Source organism: Lucilia sericata, unplaced genomic scaffold (genome assembly GCF_015586225.1).
Source record: "Lucilia sericata isolate MDLA Ls3-8-SP2 unplaced genomic scaffold, ASM1558622v1 Contig000017F_arrow, whole genome shotgun sequence".
Lineage (NCBI taxonomy): Eukaryota > Metazoa > Arthropoda > Insecta > Diptera > Calliphoridae > Lucilia > Lucilia sericata.
In genome coordinates, this window is record NW_023994056.1 from 1,456,770 (window position 1) to 1,475,150 (window position 18,381).

At 28.6% G+C, this 18,381-nt stretch overlaps 1 long non-coding RNA gene across 1 annotated transcript in view; it reads right to left on the reverse strand.

The window, feature by feature from the left end:
- Window positions 1-669: 669 nt before the first annotated feature.
- The window catches only part of LOC119606676, a 40,921-nt gene continuing 23,209 nt past the window's right edge, over window positions 670-18,381 (reverse strand). The window contains exon 2 of the long non-coding RNA XR_005231675.1: window positions 670-859. This is a non-coding gene — a long non-coding RNA (uncharacterized LOC119606676). The remainder of the gene's footprint in view (window positions 860-18,381) is intronic.

Sequence of the window (18,381 nt, forward strand, 5' to 3'; positions counted from 1 at the left end):
CTAAAAAGTATTTGAGTCGGCTTGTTAATAGAACTTTAAAACAAAAACTGTTGCCTTCCCTTAAGCGCCTAATAGAAAGCAAAGACACAAACCTTAGTAAAAAGTGAACAGTGGTTGGTTTTTTACAAAATTCTCAGAACTTTCGAAAAAAAATCGATTGGATCCAAAAATGGACCCGATTTTCGGATTCAGCGGGTGACCAAAACGCGTAATAGGTTTTTTCGGCTCGTTTTGAGCCGTATTTTAGGAGATAAACGTAAAAAACATGAATTTTTCAGATTTTGTATGAAAACAAATGTTTGCATTTTTGGCCAAAAAACATGGTGGACATGTTGGTAAGTCAGTTGCTAAAGCGGAAGTGACGTTTGCCCCCAAAAAATCTTGCAAAAATAAGTTTTCATACAAAATCTCAAAAATTCATGTTTTTTGCATTTATCTCCGTAAATACGGCTCAAAACGAGCCGAAAAAACCTATTACGCGTTTTGGTCACCCGCTGAATCCGAAAATCGGGTCCATTTTTGGATCCGATCGATTTTTTTTCGAAAGTCCCGAGAATTTTGTAAAAAATGTACCACTGTTCACTTTTTAACAAAGGTTTGAGACTCGGCTAAATTTTTTCTTGCGCCCAACTGACGGCAACACATTTTGATTTAATTAAAAGTCATCGGTTTACACATGTTTATTTTGATTTTATTGAATACAAATTGATTTAAAATAAACTTATTGAGCATATTTCAAATGTTTCTTTTCGTTCTATGACTTGTTTTGTATTTCCTGGTTATAATCCTTTGTTCCGAATTCTTCTGAATTTTCTTTTAATGATTGCATTTAATGGAATACAGGCCACCACAGGAATTTCTGTAAATAAACAAATAAAAATTGTTATTAAGACATTTAAGTATATTTAAGTTTAATTTAATTCATATTCAAAAATATTCCTTTCAACTATTAAAAGACACAAGGCAACTCTTCAACACTCTTAAAACAAAAGCTGAAATTAAACACTTTAACTACTTTTGGACACATAGTTAGAAATTTTACCTCTACAAAAAAAAAAAAAAAAAACACAAATAATAAAAATTACATTCATTTTTGTTCTCCTTTTCTGAGTATACTAATTACCACAACATGTGCATAAATCCTGTGTATTGTATTCCAACATAATAATAACAACTACAATAACCCACCAATAACAACACTAAACAAATTGCCATAAGTTGATAACAAAAAAGTTACCTCCAACCAACCAACCGACTAACTCTATTCACGGTGTCTTGCTGTAAACAATGTAATAAAACACAACAACAACGACGGCTATGTCAGTTACGCAAATTTACTTTAACATCCGTTTTGCATATTGTGAGAATATTTAATGTTCATGCTGCTTTGACTCTGCTCAAGTCACTCATACATACAGATTTCTGGCACAATGACCAATTTTTATTTGGCTTGATATGTCCTACTTTTTGTTGTTGTTGTTTAGTTGAATATGAATATTTAGGGCCGTGGGTTAAATTGTTGGTTAAGGCAATAAGAAAATTCTTTTGCAGGATTCTATTGCAATTTTCTAAAAATCTATAGAAAAAGTGATCTATAGTCAAGGCTATAGACTGATCTATAGTCAAGACTATACACTGACCTATAGTCAAGACTAAAGACTGAACTATAGTCAAGACTATAGACGATCTTTCTATTGTGAAGACTAAAGTTTGAACTATAGTCAAGACTATAGATTGATCTATAGTCAAGACTAAAGACTGAACTATAGTCAAGACTATAGGCTGATCAATAGTCAAGACTATAGACTGATCCATAGTCAAGACTATAGACTAATCTATAGTCAATACTATAGACTGAAATATAATCAAGACTATAAACTAATTTATAATTAATACTAAAAACTGATCTATAATCAAGACTATAAACTGATCTATAGTCAATACTATTGACTGATCTATACTCAAGACTATAGACTGATCTATAATCAAGACTATAAACTGATTTATAATTAAGACTATAAACTGATCTATAATCAAGACTATAGACTGATCTATAGTCAAGACTATAGACTGATCTATAATCAAGACTATAAACTCATATATAACCAAGACTATAAACTGATCTATGGTTAATGACATAGACTGATCTATAGTCAAGACTATAGACTGATCTATAGTCAAGACTATACATTGATCTATAGCCAAGACTATAGACTGATCTATAGTCAAGACTATAGACTGATCTATAGTCAAGACTAAAGACCGATCTATAGTCAAGACTATAGACTGATCTATAGTCAAGACTATAGACTGATCTATAGTCAATTATAGATTGATCTATAGTCAAGACTATAGATTGATCTGTAGTCAAGACTATAGATCGATCTATAGTCAAGACTATAGACTGATCTATAGTCAAGACTATAGACTGATCTATTGTCAAGACTATAGACTGATCTAAGGTCAAGACTATAGACTGATCTATAGTCAAGACTATAGACTGATCTATAGTCAAGACTATAGACTGATCTATAGTCAGACTATAAACTGATCTAAAGACAATACTATAGGCTGATCAATAGTCAAGTCTATAGACTGATCCATAGTCAAGACTATAGACTAATCTATAGTCAATACTATAGACTGAAATATAATCAAGACTATAAACTAATTTATAATTAATACCAAAAACTGATCTATAGTCAAGACTATAGATTGATCTATAGTCAAGACTATAGACTGATCTATAGTCAAGACTATAGACTGATCTATAGTCAAGACTATAGACTGATCTATAGTCAAGACTATAGACTGATCTATAGTCAAGACTATAGACTAATGTATAGTCAAGACTATAGACTGATCTATAGTCAAGACTATAGATTGATCTATAGTCAAGACTATAGATTGAGTCCAGACTATAGTCTGTCTGTTTCATTCATTTGTTTGAGTTTTTCCTTTTTTTAATAAAAACCGAAATACACTTGCCTTTAGCCAATGATCATGTTCTGTACGTGATAAAAATACATAAAAGAAAAGCATATTTTTCAGGCATATTTTCTTATTCTCCATCACCAACACGCCACACAATGTTTAAACTGTGTGCAACAATGCTGCACACATAAATACACTGTTATTGTTGCATACATATATTCATTTGTTTGTGTGTCGCTGCCTGTAGCAGAGAAAATGAATGCATACGTTCCATTATTGTTGTTGTTGCTGTTGTATTAGTAGCTTATGATGACGCGTCTTTATTTTGTTGTTGTGATAATTACAAAATTGTATGAGAAAAGTTTACATACAGAGAAAAAAAAAAAGAAACGTTTTGTATATAAAAAATAATTAGCTTGAGAGGAATTTCCGTTTCCAGGCATTTTTGTTGACAGAGCGTCGTCATTTTAGTTGCAAAATTTCTAAAGGCTGTTTTAGTAGGTGTTTAGTTGCTGATTTGCTTATTAACAAACATATAAAATGGTTTTAAATTAACTGAAAACCATAAAACCACAAAAGAATTTTGTTTGAGGGTTTTTAAAAAGAATCCTAAATAAATACACAACTTCCAAGAAATTAAGTTTACTTTTGGAAAGTTTTGTAGCCTTTGCTTATAAAGTTTACATTCTGTTGAAAATTTCTTTTTAAAACAACAAGCTACATAAAATTAACACAAATTGTTTAAAACAACAACTGAAAATTACACGGTCAGCGTTTATTTAAGGCAATTAACATTTTACTCGGGAAACATTTTTAAAACACAACGCCAATAAAAAAGGAACAAGGTGGCGGGTAAAGCATCATTACAACAGTTGTGGTTGTTATACAATCTCAGCTCAAAAGGTATTTAGCTTAAATATTTGGAAAATGTACAAATAACGGAACAACTACTGTGTTGTTGTTGTTTCTTTTAACTATGTCGCGTGTTTTGGAAAATGATTTTTCTTTTATTAGCTTTAATTTGTGTCGAGGAAATTGCAGCTGCAATTAGGCCACTGCCAATAAACACAATATTGCAAAGAAAAAATGACCACAAAAATTACCAACAATTTCCAGTAATTTGAAAAGTATACGGTACAGTTTTTTGTCGTTGTTGTTGCTGTTTAGAAATGTTAATAACTACCATTATGGTCTATTTAACCTTATAACAGCTAATGAATCACAATATTTATTGATTGATTGTACACTATAGATTTTGCAAAAGGTAACCAATTAAATGACCCATTCTTTACAACATTCACACAAACATCCGTTAATTGAAATTTATTTTGAAAACTAATTATTTTGAATTTTGTAAATATCTAGAAAACATTGGGGAGATCAATATACAACAGTACTTACAAGACTTGAAGAATGTATGGACATTATATACTCTAGACTATTTTCATGTTTAGAATTAGGACTCTAATCCAGTCAGTCCAGAGATTAGACTACAGTCTAATCAATAGTCTGTACTATAGTCTAGTCTATAGACACGTCTCTAGACTGGACTATAGTCTGGTCTATAGACACGTCTCTAGACTGGACTATAGTCTGGTCTATAGTTTGGACTATAGTCTAGTCTATAGTTTGGACTATAGTCTAGTCTATAGTTTGGACTATAGTCTAGTCTATAGTTTGGACTATAGTCTAGTCTATAATTTGGACTATAGTCTAGTCTATAGTTTGGACTATAGTCTAGTCTATTATTTGGACTATAGTCTAGTCAATAGTTTGGACTATAGTCTAGTCTATAGTTTGGACTGTAGTCTAGTCTATAGTTTGGACTATAGTCTAGTCTATAGTTTGGACTATAGTCTAGTCTATAGTTTAGACTACAGTCTAGTCTATAGTTTGGACTATAGTCTAGTCTATAGTTTGGACTATAGTCTAGTCTATAGTTTGGACTATAGTTTAGTCTATAGTCTAGTCTATAGTCTAGTCTACAGTCTAGTCTATAGTCTAGTCTATAGTCTAGTCTATAGTCTAGTCTATAGTCTAGTCTACAGTCTAGTCTATAGTCTAGTCTTTAGCCTAGTCTATAGTCTAGTCTTTAGCCTAGTCTAAAGTCTAGTCTTTAGCCTAGTCTAAAGTCTAGTCTATAGTCTAGTCTATAGTCTAGTCTATAGTCTAGTCTATAGTCTAGTCTATAGTCTAGTCTATAGTTAGTCTATAGTCTAGTTATAGTAGTCTATAGTCTAGTACAGTCTAGTATATAGTCTAGTCTATAGTCTAGTCTAGTCTATAGTCTAGTCTATAGTCTAGTCTATAGTCTAGTCTATAGTCTAGTCTATAGTCTAGTCTATAGTCTAGTCTAGTCTAGTCTATAGTCTAGTCTATAGTCTAGTCTATAGTCTAGTCTATAGTCGAGGCTATCTAATCTAGTCTAGTCTATAGTCTAGTCCTATAGTCTAGTCTAGTCTATAGTCTAGTCTATCGTCTAGTCCCTATAGTCATTCTATAGTCGAGTCCTATAGTCCAGTATAGTCTAGTCTATAGTCTAGTCTATATTCTAGTCTATAAGTCTAGTCTATAGTCCTAGTCTATTAGTCTAGTCTAAGTCTATCTTAGTCTAGTCTAAGTCTAGTCCCTAATAGTCCTAGTCTATATCTAGTTTAGTCTAGTTTATAGTCTATCTATATATAGTCTATAGTCTAGTCTATAGTCTAGTCGATCGTCTTAGTCTATTGTCTAGTCTAGTCTAGTCTATTGTCTAGTCTTGTCTAGTCTAGTCCTATAGTCCTAGTCTATCTAATAGTCTAGTCTAGTCTAGTCTCGTCTAGTCTACTAGTCTAGTCTAGTCTAGTCTATAGTCTAGCCTAGTCTAGTCTAGTCTAGTCTAGTCTAGTCTAGTCTAGTCTAGTCTAGTCTAGTCTAGTCTAGTCTAGTCTAGTCTATAGTCTAGTCTATAGTCTAGTCTATAGTCTAGTCTATAGTCTAGTCTATAGTCTAGTCTATAGTCTAGTCTATAGTCTAGTCTATAGTCTAGTCTATAGTCTAGTCTATAGTCTAGTCTATAGTCTAGTCTATAGTCTAGTCTATAGTCTAGTCTATAGTCTAGTCTATAGTCTAGTCTATAGTCTAGTCTATAGTCTAGTCTATAGTCTAGTCTATAGTCTAGTCTATAGTCTAGTCTATAGTCTAGTCTATAGTCTAGTCTATAGTCTAGTCTATAGTCTAGTCTATAGTCTAGTCTATAGTCTAGTCTATAGTCTAGTCTATAGTCTAGTCTATAGTCTAGTCTATAGTCTAGTCTGTAGTCTAGTCTATAGTCTAGTCTATAGTCTAGTCTATAGTCTAGTCTATAGTCTAGTCTATAGTCTAGTCTAGTCTATAGTCTAGTCTATAGTCTAGTCTAGTCTATAGTCTATAGTCTATAGTTTATAGTCTATAGTCTATGGTCTATAGTCTATAGTCTATAGTCTATAGTCTATAGTCTATAGTCTAGTCTAGTCTAGTCTATAGTTTAGTCTAGTCTAGTCTATAGTCTAGTCTATAGTCTAGTCTATAGTCTAGTCTATAGTCTAGTTGTCTATAGTCTAGTCTAGTCTAGTCTAGTCTATAGTCTAGTCTAGTCTAGTCTATAGTCTAGTCTAGTCTATAGTCTAGTCTATAGTCTAGTCTATAGTCTAGTCTATAGTCTAGTCTATAGTCTAGTCTATAGTCTAGTCTATAGTCTAGTCTATAGTCTAGTCTATAGTCTAGTCTATAGTCTAGTCTATAGTCTAGTCTATAGTCTAGTCGATAGTCTAGTCTATAGTCTAGTCTATAGTCTAGTCTATAGTCTAGTCTATAGTCTAGTCTATAGTCTAGTCTATAGTCTAGGTCTATAGTTATCTATAGGTCTGTCTATAGTCTAGTCTATAGTCTAGCTATAGTTGTCTATAGTCTAGTCTATTAGTCTAGTCTCTAGTCTAGTCTTATGTCTAGCTATAGTCTAGTTATAGTATAGTCTATTAGTCTAGTCTATAGTTAGTCATATAGTATAGTCTATAGTCTAGCTATAGTCTAGTCTATAGTCTAGTTCTATAGTCTAGTTCTATAGTCTAGTCTAGTCTATAGTCTAGTCTATAGTCTACGTCTATAGTCTAGGCTAGTTCTAGTCTAGTTAGTTTTAGGTCTAGTCTAGTCTAGTCTAGTCTAGTCTAGTCTATTAGTCTAGTCTATAGTCTTAGTCTAGTCTTGTCTATTAGTCTAGTCTAGTCTAGTCTAGTCTAGTCTAGTCTTATAGTCTAGTCTAGTCTAGTCTATAGTTCTAGTCCTAGTTCTAGTCTATAGTCTAGCTAGTCTATAGTCTAGTTTATCGTCTAGTCTATGTCTAGTCTATAGTCTGTCTATAGTCTTAGTCTAAGTCTAGTCTATATTCTAGTCTATAGTTAGTCTATAGTCTAGTCTATAGTCTAGTCTATAGTCTAGTCTATAGTCTAGTCTATAGTCTAGTTATAGTCTAGTCTATAGTCTAGTCTATAGTCTAGTCTATAGTCTAGTTATAGTATAGTCTATAGGTTAGTCTATAGTCTAGTCTATAGTTAGTCTATAGTCTAGTGAGTCTATAGTCTAGTCTATAGTTCCATAGTTGGAAGTATAGTGTAGTCTAGTCTATAGTCCATAGTTGGAGTTATAGTGTAGTATGTAGTCTTTAAAATGAATAACTAATTTTATATAATTTTACTCGAGGAGGTAGATATTTTGTTTAAAAATTTGTACCACACACTTTTACATTTTATTGTTTTTAATTTGTAAAACTTTAAGCCACAAAATATAAAATGTAAGTAAAGAAATAGTTGTACTATAGTCTAGTTCACTTTAATGTTTGTTGCAAGCAGGTGACATTAAAAATTCACATGCAAGTGAAATTGCAAACAAGTTGCCAGACTTTAAAAAAATGTCTACCAATAGCAAAATACACAATAATGATTTGATATATAATTAACCATAAATGGGAATTTTCCAGGGATTAAAATTATGATGTTCCAAATCATGATCACAATCATTTAAAGTAGATTTTTCTTCTTCGATCTGGCCACTTTTAACCAATTACAAAACGTATAAACCTGCACACAGCTCAACAAACTTCTCAAACTATTAAACTCAAATGAATTTACTGGAAAATTGTTATTTTTTCCCCATTTTTTTTTGCAACATAAAGAAAAATCAAGTGAAAAAAAAAAACAAAAAACTTTTTTTTTACAATTTTTGTATCAACAAAAGCAACACGTGGAATATTAAATTAGTGGCAGGAGTAAGAGAAGAATTCATTTTCAAGGTACCAATAAATGGTCATGAAGTACTGTGCGAATCAATGAATTTTTTATTGAAAACATAAATGTTTTATAATAAATTGTAGTCAGTAGAACTGTGTATCTATAAGATGCAATGAAGCATACTACCACTTTTTCACATAAATTCTATATAAATTCAATAATTGATTAAAAACGTACGAGTTTTTTTGTGTGTATTTATCTGTAAGTAATCATGACAACTATTATTTTACTTACTTGTGTTATTCTAGCACATTTAAATATGTTTTGGGAGGTGTGTAGGAGGTGAATAATTTCTATGATTTTGTTTATATAAGTACGATTTGGGTAGAGGTAATCAATTATTATGCCATAAAACTTGGCTATAATCAATAATGAAATGTGTGGTAAGTTTAATGAGTTTTCGTATTAGTTTGAGGAAAATTAATAAAAAAGAATAGAAGAGACATGATAGAAGTTTGAAAATGAAGTAAAAAATTCTATAGAAAAGTTGCTGTGAGTACATTGAACTTTTCTATAGAAAAGTTGCTGTATTACAGAGAAATTTTCTATAGAAAAGTTGCTGAGATTACAGTGAACTTTTCAATAGAAAAGTTGCTGTGATTACAGTGAACTTTTCAATAGAAAAGTTGTTGTGATTACAGTGAACTTTTCAATAGAAAAGTTGCTGTGATTACAGTGAACTTTTCTATAGAAAATTTGCTGTGATTACAGTGAACTTTTCTATAGAAAAGTTGCTGTGATTACAGTGAACTTTTCTATAGAAAAGTTGCTGTGATTACAGTGAACTTTTCTATAGAAAAGTTGCTGTGATTACAGTGAACTTTTCTATAGAAAAGTTGCTGTGATTACAGTGAACTTTTCTATAGAAAAGTTGCTGTGATTACAGTGAACTTTTCTATAGAAAAGTTGCTGTGATTACAGTGAACTTTTCTATAGAAAAGTTGCTGAGATTACAGTGAACATTTCTATAGAAAAGTTGCTGTGATTACAGTGAACTTTTCTATAGAAAAGTTGCTGTGATTACAGTGAACTTTTCTAAAGAAAAGTTGCTGTGATTACAGTGAACTTTTCTATAGAAAAGTTGCTGTGATTACAGTGAACTTTTCTATAGAAAAGTTGCTGTGATTACAGTAAACTTTTCTATAGAAAAGTTGCTGTGATTACAGTGAACTTTTCTATAGAAAAGTTGCTGTGATTACAGTGAACTTTTCTATAAAAAAAGTTGCTGTGATTACAGTGAACTTTTCTATAAAAAAGTTGCTGTGATTACAGTGAACTTTTCTATAAAAAAAGTTGCTGTGATTACAGTGAACTTTTCTATAAAAAAAGTTGCTGTGATTACAGTGAACTTTTCTATAGAAAAGTTGCTGTGATTACAGTGAACTTTTCTATAGAAAAGTTGCTGTGATTACAGTGAACTTTTCTATAGAAAAGTTGCTGTGATTACAGTGAACTTTTCTATAGAAAAGTTGCTGTGATTACAGTGAACTTTTCTATAGAAAAGTTGCTGTGATTACAGTGAACTTTTCTATAGAAAAGTTGCTGTGATTACAGTGAACTTTTCTATAGAAAAGTTGCTGTGATTACAGTGAACTTTTCTATAGAAAAGTTGCTGTGATTACAGTGAACTTTTCTATAGAAAAGTTGCTGTGATTACAGTGAACTTTTCTATAGAAAAGTTGCTGTGATTACAGAGAACTTTTCTATAGAAAAGTTGCTGTGATTACAGTGAACTTTTCTATAGAAAAGTTGCTGTGATTACAGTGAACTTTTCTATAGAAAAGTTGCTGTGATTACAGTGAACTTTTCTATAGAAAAGTTGCTGTGATTACAGTGAACTTTTCTATAGAAAATTTGCTGTGATTACAATAAACTTTTCTATAGAAAAGTTTATTGTAAAAGTTGCTGTGATTACAGTGAACTTTTCTATAAAAAAATTGCTGTGATTACAGGGAACATTTCTATAGAAAAGTTGCTCTGATTACAGCGAATTTTTGTATAGAAAAGTTGCTGCGATTACAGTGAACTTTTCTATAGAAAACTTTCTCTTATTACATAGGAATGTTGCTCAGATTATATACAACTATTCTATGAACAAGTTGCATTGATTACAGTCAACTTTTCTATAGGAATGTTGCTGCGATTACTATCAACTTTTGTTGCTCGGAAGTTTTTCAAGTTGTTGGGATTTTAGCCAACTTTCTATAGAAAAGTTGTTCGGATTTTGATCAATTTGTCTATATCAATTTTACTTGTATTGCAGTCAACTTTTCCATAATAATGTTGTTCCGATTACTGTCAATGTTTTAGTAAAGAAAAGTTGCTCTGTCAACTTTTATTTATAGAGAAATTACGAATTCCTTAGGGAAATTTCTAAAAACTTTGAATGCATTATTTGAAGCATAAAACTAATTCAAGCATATAATGGACAAAAAATCCTAACAGAATTCTTAAAACTAAAGTCAAAGACCTTGACTTTAATGTGAGGTATTATGAAAACAGCTCTCCCTTAAGGATGACAATGTGTAATTTGTTGTTATATAAAAATATATTTGTACTAAATTTAAAGCAGGATTATAAAATAAAGATAAAATGTAATAATTTTAATTACAAGGAGTGTTTGTTGTACTTTTACATATTTTCAGGATAATATTAAGGCACACGTGGCTATATTAACTTAAACCGTCAATATAAAGAAATTTGAGGACTTGTGGAAAAAAACTGTGGGCAGATTTAATGTTCTAAAAGAAAGGAGGGAGAAAATAAACATATTTTGTATTAAGTGTTAGTTATTTTATAATTGTCCTTGCAGTTAATGTATAAATAAACAAACAAACCTGGTTGGCAGATTTAAATTAGATTTTTAAGTTGAATTAATTAGACACATTTAAAATTTTGTAATAATTATACAATCTGTGTACATTTTACTCTCCGGGTAAGTGAGTTGGGTCTTTTGATTTCATTATCTAATCTTGCAAATAATGAAAACAGGGCTGGCAGCAATAACTATCACAGGATTCAAGAGACACAAACATAAACTAATCAATGGAAGCCAAGGATGTGGACTAAAAAGGGGGTAAATACACTTAAAATAAAATTTCATACAACCCCCTTTAAAAAAAAAATTAAACTACTTTTGGCACAAAATAAATACAAATTAATTTTATTGGTATTTTTAATACCTCAAAAGATTTACTCATTCATTCATTCAAACAGCCAGTAACTCTTCCAATCACTCACCTCAATTATTTGCTTTAAATCAGATTTATAAATCTATAAATACTTTTAAATCTAATGTTGGTCGTTTGGTTGGCATTGTGCCACACATTCATACAGTGTTATAAAATGTGACATTTTCTCTATACAAATGAAATCAAGTCAAATCAACTGAAAGTGAATAAATGACTGAGTTGACTGACTGACTGTCGGGCTCATTCACATAAGGTTTATTAATACCTAACGACTTAAATTACTAAAATCGAAAATGTATGTTTTGAGAGTGGTTGGTTAAATCTCGAAGAGTTAGTTGATGGATGATGTGGGTGGAGAAAGTGGGTGGAGGTTACTTGGTTGCTGAAGACTGTATAATGATACTGATGGTTGTATATGTTAATAAGTTTAATTTAAATGGAACTATAGATATTTAAAGGTTGTCCCAGGAAGTCTACTTCTAAGGCTTTGAGTTTTGGAAAATGAATTTAAAGGAACTAGTGCGGTAACTAGACCAAATTTGAAAAAAGATTTTCAGATTTTTAAAAGTTTTATTTTATATTAAGTGTCAAAACAATAACTGGCCTACTAACCTCCAGTAAGCACTTATATCATTAGTTCTATAGAAGTTGCATTTCCTAATGGCTTTAAAAGCCTTTAAGGGTTAACCATAACTAACCTTAACTAAATCATAACAGTATTAAATGTTTTCATATCTGATGTAATAGATGCCAACTTAACATAGCCGAATATAATTAAATTACAATTTACATATCAACACAAACAATTGACACATCTCAGTAATGTTAAATGCATTTTAAGATACAATTTTAGACAATATCTTCAAACAGACATACATATATATTTACACAAGAAAATTAATTAAGATACACAGACACATTTCTATAGACAAATTTCAAAGGAAGCTTTTCCATAAAGGACTTTTAACAGGAAACTTTTCTAAAGACAAAAACTTTTCTAAAGAAAAAAACTTTTCTAAAGAAAACTTTCAATATGAAAACTCTTCAAATGAAACTTTTCTAAAGAAAACTTTTGAAACTAAACTTTTTTAAAGAAAGCTTTCAATATGAAGCTTTTCTAAAAAATTTTCAATATGAAACCTTTCTAAAGAAAACTTTTAATTAGAAACTTTTCTAAAGAAAACTTTCACTATGAAACTTTTTTAAAGAAATCTTTCAATATGAAACTTTTCTAAAGAAAACTTTCACTATAAAACTTTTCTAAAGAAAACTTTCAATGTGAAACTTTTCTAATGAAACCATTTAAAATAAAACTTTCCTAAAGAAAACTTTCAATATGAAACTTTTCTAAAGAAAACTTTCAATATGAATCTTTTCTAATGAAAACTTTCAATATGACACTTTTCTAAAGAAAACTTACAAAATTAAGCTTTTCTAAAGAAAACTTTCGAAATTAAACATTTCTCAAGAAAACTTTCAATAAGAAACTTTTCTAAAGAAAACTTTCAATGTGAAACTTTTCTGATGAAACCGTTTAAAATAAAACTTTTCTAAAGAATACTTTCAATATAAAACTTGTCTAGAGAAAACTTTCAATATGAAACTTTTCCAAAGAAAACTTTCAATATGAAACTTTTCTAAAGAAAACTTTTAATATGAAACTTTTCTAAAGAAAACTTTCAATATGAAACTTTTCTATAGAAAACTTTCAATATGAATCTTTTCTAAAGAATACTTTCAATATGAGTCTTTTCTAAAATAAAACTTTTCTAAATAAAACTTTCAATATGAAACTTTTCTAAAGAAAACTTTCAATATGAAACTTTTCTAAAGAAAACTTTCAATATGAAAGTTGTCTAAAGAAAGCTTTGAATATGAACTTTTTATAAAGAAAGCTTTGAATGTGAACTTTTTCTAAAGAAAACTTTCAATATGAAACTTTTCTAAAGAAAACTTTCAATATGAAACTTTTCTAAAGAAAACTTTCAATATGAAACTTTTCTAAAGAAAACTTTCAATATGAAACTTTCCTAAAGAAAACATTCAATAAGAAACTTTTGGCCTTCAATTTTATAAAACTAAATGTCTGTCTGCATAACTTTTTCTACATTCCCCAATTGAAAATATTTTTAAATTTATTTAACGTTATGTAAATATTCTTAATCAAATTAAAAATGTGTATATCTTGATATTAATTTTTGAATAAAAATTTAATTACCCAAATCTACTTGCTTCCGTTATAGTTAAGTATGTATGTACATATATCCACGTGTTATAATTAAACAAATTTAATTTATAAATAATTAATAACACTTATACGCCGTGTCCCACATGCACTGCAAAATATTAAATTTTATTATATTACAACAGTATGTAAGGAATCACTGCCGGTATTGGTGTGGTGGGGCTGGAAAGTTACAACTTTGCAGGTGATTATTAAATTTTTAATGAAGTTTAAATTGAAACAGACATTGTTTAAAGGTTTATTTTAAAATAAACATTTTTTTTACTAGCTTTAGCCACCAACAGCGGCTGCTAACAGAGAAAAAAATTTTTGTGGAAAAAATTATTTAAATAAAAAAGTAAAGCTAATGTAATGGGGTTTCTAGTTGCAGGCTTGAGGAAAAGTAAATGAAAAAATGAGTTACATGTGTTTTACCTTTAGGCATAACAACAGACATAAAGACAGACGCAGTAAAAGTGTGTATAACGAACTAACTAACTGGCTGGCATAGAACATATAAAGCAATGTAGAGGTAATGTAAAAATTAAATAAAAAAAAAACCCTGAGAATAAAAACATTACAAATTTACCCCAGAGCTATCAAGGAAAAAAATTATAAAGAGATTCTCAAAGTGTTTTTTAATGCCTCAAAATAAAAATTTAAGAAAATTTCCTTAATGATTTTCTCAAGCAGAAAATATGTTTCTGTTTAAGAACCTCTGCTTAACAATTTTTCATTACATTTCTTCATATGATGTCTGTATGTTTTAGCAAATGTATTTATTTATATTATGTATATTAAATAACATTTTGTAAACATTTATATTAAAAAAAATTTTAATGTAAATAAAATTCTATGAAAATTTTGTAATAAAAACATTTACTTTTTCACATTTGTGTTATAACTAAAGAAGATTTCTCTTTTGGCAGGAGTTAATAGAAAAAATTATAAATAAAAAGTAGCCTTAATCATTATTAAAGGAAACCCTGGGGGATTTACACATAAAAAAATTAAAATTTTCTAAACAATAAATAAATTATTTCTAAAATTAAAATGTCTATATTTATAAAACATACTAACATATTATTTAAACATAAGATAAGGACAGCAAAAGGCAATGAAACCTTTAATATTAATGAAAATGTCATTATATTGAAGACAATTTTTCATTAGAAATATGTCTTCGAATGTCTTCGAAAAATGTCTTGAAACTGAAGACAACTTTTCATTAGTAAAATGTCTTTAAAATGAAGTTTTTTAAAAACTTCATTTTGAAAGTTTTCTTTAGAAAAGTTTCATTTGTTCAAGTTTCATATTGAAAGTTTTCTTTAGAAAAGTTTCATTTGGAAAATTTTCTTTAGAAAAGTTTTATTTGGAAAGTTTTCTTTAGAAAAGTTTCATTTGGAAAGTCTTCTTTACAAAAGTTTCATTTGGAAAGTTTTCTTTACAAAAGTTTCATTTGGAAAGTTTTCTTGAGAAAAGTTTCATTTGGAAAGTTTTCTTTAGAAAAGTTTCATTTGGAAAGTTTTCTTTAGAAAAGTTTCATTTGGAAAGTTTTCTTTAGAAAAGTTTCATTTGGAAAGTTTTCTTTACAAAAGTTTAATTTAAAAAGTTTTCTTGAGAAAAGTTTAATTTTGAAAGTTTTCTTTATAAAAATTTTATTTGTAAAAGTTTTATATTGAAAGCTTTCTTTAGGAAAGTTTCATTTGGAAAGATTTCTTTAGAAAAGTTTCATATTGAAAATTTTCTTTAGACAAGTTTCATATTGAAAGTTTTCTTTAGAAAAGTTTCATATTGAAAGTTTTCTTTAGAAAAGTTTCATATTGAAAGTTTTCTTTAGAAAAGTTTCATATTGAAAGTTTTCTTTAGAAAAGTTTCATATTGAAAGTTTTCTTTAGAAAAGTTTCATATTGAAAGTTTTCTTTAGAAAAGTTTCATATTGAAAGTTTTCTTTAGAAAAGTTTCATATTGAAAGTTTTCTTTAGAAAAGTTTCATATTGAAAGTTTTCTTTAGAAAAGTTTCATATTGAAAGTTTTCTTTAGAAAAGTTTCATATTGAAAGTTTTCTTTAGAAAAGTTTCATATTGAAAGTTTTCTTTAGAAAAGTTTCATATTGAAAGTTTTCTTTAGAAAAGTTTCATATTGAAAGTTTTCTTTAGAAAAGTTTCATATTGAAAGTTTTCTTTAGAAAAGTTTCATATTGAAAGTTTTCTTTACAAAAGTTTCATATTGAAAGTTTTCTTTACAAAAGTTTCATATTGAAAGTTTTCTTTACAAAAGTTTCATATTGAAAGTTTTCTTTACAAAAGTTTCATATTGAAAGTTTTCTTTACAAAAGTTTCATATTGAAAGTTTTCTTTACAAAAGTTTCATATTGAAAGTTTTCTTTACAAAAGTTTCATATTGAAAGTTTTCTTTACAAAAGTTTCATATTGAAAGTTTTCTTTACAAAAGTTTCATATTGAAAGTTTTCTTTACAAAAGTTTCATTTGGAAAGTCTTCTTTACAAAAGTTTCATTTGGAAAGTCTTCTTTACAAAAGTTTCATTTGGAAAGTCTTCTTTACAAAAGTTTCATATTGAAAATATTCTTTAGAAAAGTTTCATATTGAAAGTTTTCTTTAGAAAAGTTTCATATCGAAAGTTTTCTTTAGAAAAGTTTCATATCGAAAGTTTTCTTAAGAAAAGTTTCATTTTGAAAGTTTTCTTTATAAAAGTTTCATTTTGAAAGTTTTCTTTATAAAAGTTTCATTTGGAAAGTTTTCTTTAGAAAAATTTCATTTGGAAAGTTTTCTTTAGAAAAGTTTCATTTGGAAAGTTTTCTTTAGAAAAGTTTCAGTTGGAAAGTTTTCTTTAGTTTCTTTTAATGTTTTCTTTAGAAAAGCTTTATATTGAAAGTTTTCTTTAAAAAAGTTTAATTTTCCTTTTTCCTACAGCTGACCTTTGACCTAAAAATACCTTTTTATCTTGTATTCCCTTAACGATTTCCAAATATAACCTCGTAAAAATTGCACTTAAATTTCTGGGTAAAGAAACCAGAGGAAAATTCCTTAATATTTTTTTATTATTTCATTAAAATAAATCTTTCTCTGGGTCTCATTATACTTTGTTTTTCTTACTTTAACTCAAATATTCTGTTTTATTACATGAACAATCCTATTTATTGCTGTAATCATGTGTATGAAGATAGTGCCCGGTAGTTTTAAAAAGGATCACTTGTAGGTATCTGCTACAATACCAATTTTGACCCATTCATTCTCAATAAAGTATAGAATTTTCTCTACGAAGACAATTATTGTTTGTACGAAATTTTAGCTCTCAGACACTGGTGGCTCTACTAGTTCTTGGTAATGCAAAGAGTGTTAAACGAGTTTTCTCCAGGACATTAAACCGCTGCAATTCAATCAACCTATCGGGTTTCTGTTTGAAACATTTTCGCACAAAATACGAAACTTAATTTCATTCTAACTTTTCTTTTTCGCACATATAAAACTCTTAGTACAGAGATTTTAATATGTGTTCATCATAATTTTCATGTTGTTCTTGCTGTTTTTGTTACTTATTATTTCAATTATCATTTAAACATAAACTAAACAACTTCTGGCACTGTGAGTAATCAGAATATGTATGAATTTATGTATGTGTGTACATATCTATCTGTGTGAGTGAGTTTATTATTAAAAATCTACACTTTCTGTTACATGCAGTAGACAAGCTTGGAGACAGGGATTAAAAGGAAGGAAATCTTTGAAAGATGAATCTTAGAAGGGAAGGCTTTTCTAAGCATTCACATTAAAGAAAATTTTTATTAGAAAAATGTCTTCATATTGATGGCAACTTTCGTTAGAAAACTGCCTTCATGTTGACGAAAAATGTTCGTTATAAAAATGTCTTCACATTGATGAAGGATTTCGTTAAAAAAATGTCTTTATATTAATGAAAATTTTCATTAGAGAACTTTCTTCATATTGATGAACATTTTCGTTAGAAAACTTCATTTCAAAGATTTCTTTATATTGATAAAAATTTTCGTTTTGAAACTTTAAAGAATCGTGTTTATATTGATGAAAATTTTCATTAGAAAGCTTTCTTTATATTGATGAACATTTTCATAAAATAATTCTCTTCATATTAAAAAAATCGTTAGCAAATATTCTTCTTATTAGTTGAAAGATTTCTTCATATTGATGAAAACTTTCGTTAAAAAAATGTTTTCGTTTGAAAGCTTTCTTTAGAAAAGTTTCATTTTAAAAGTTTCTTTAGAATATTTTCATTTGAAAAGTTTTCTTTCGAAAAGTTTTCTTTAGAAAAGTTCTCTTTAGAAAAGTTTCATTTGAAAAGTTTTCTTTAGAATGTTCGTTAGAAAAATGTCTTCATATTGATAAAGGATTTTGTTAAAAAATGTCTTCATATTAATGATAATTTTCATTAGAGAACTTTCTTCATATTGATGAACATTTTCGTTATAAAACTTCATTTCAAAGATTTCTTTATATTGATGATAAAAACTTTAGAAAATCGTCTTTATATCGGAGAAAATTTGCATTAGAAAGCTTTCTTTAAATTGATGAACATTTTCATAAAATTATTGATTTCATATTGAAAAGAAATTTCATTAAAAAAGATTCTTAATATTAATAAAGATTTGTATGTGAAAGATTTCTTCATATTGATGAAAATTTTCATTTAAAACGGTTTTCATATTGATAAAATCTTTCGTTAGGAAACTGT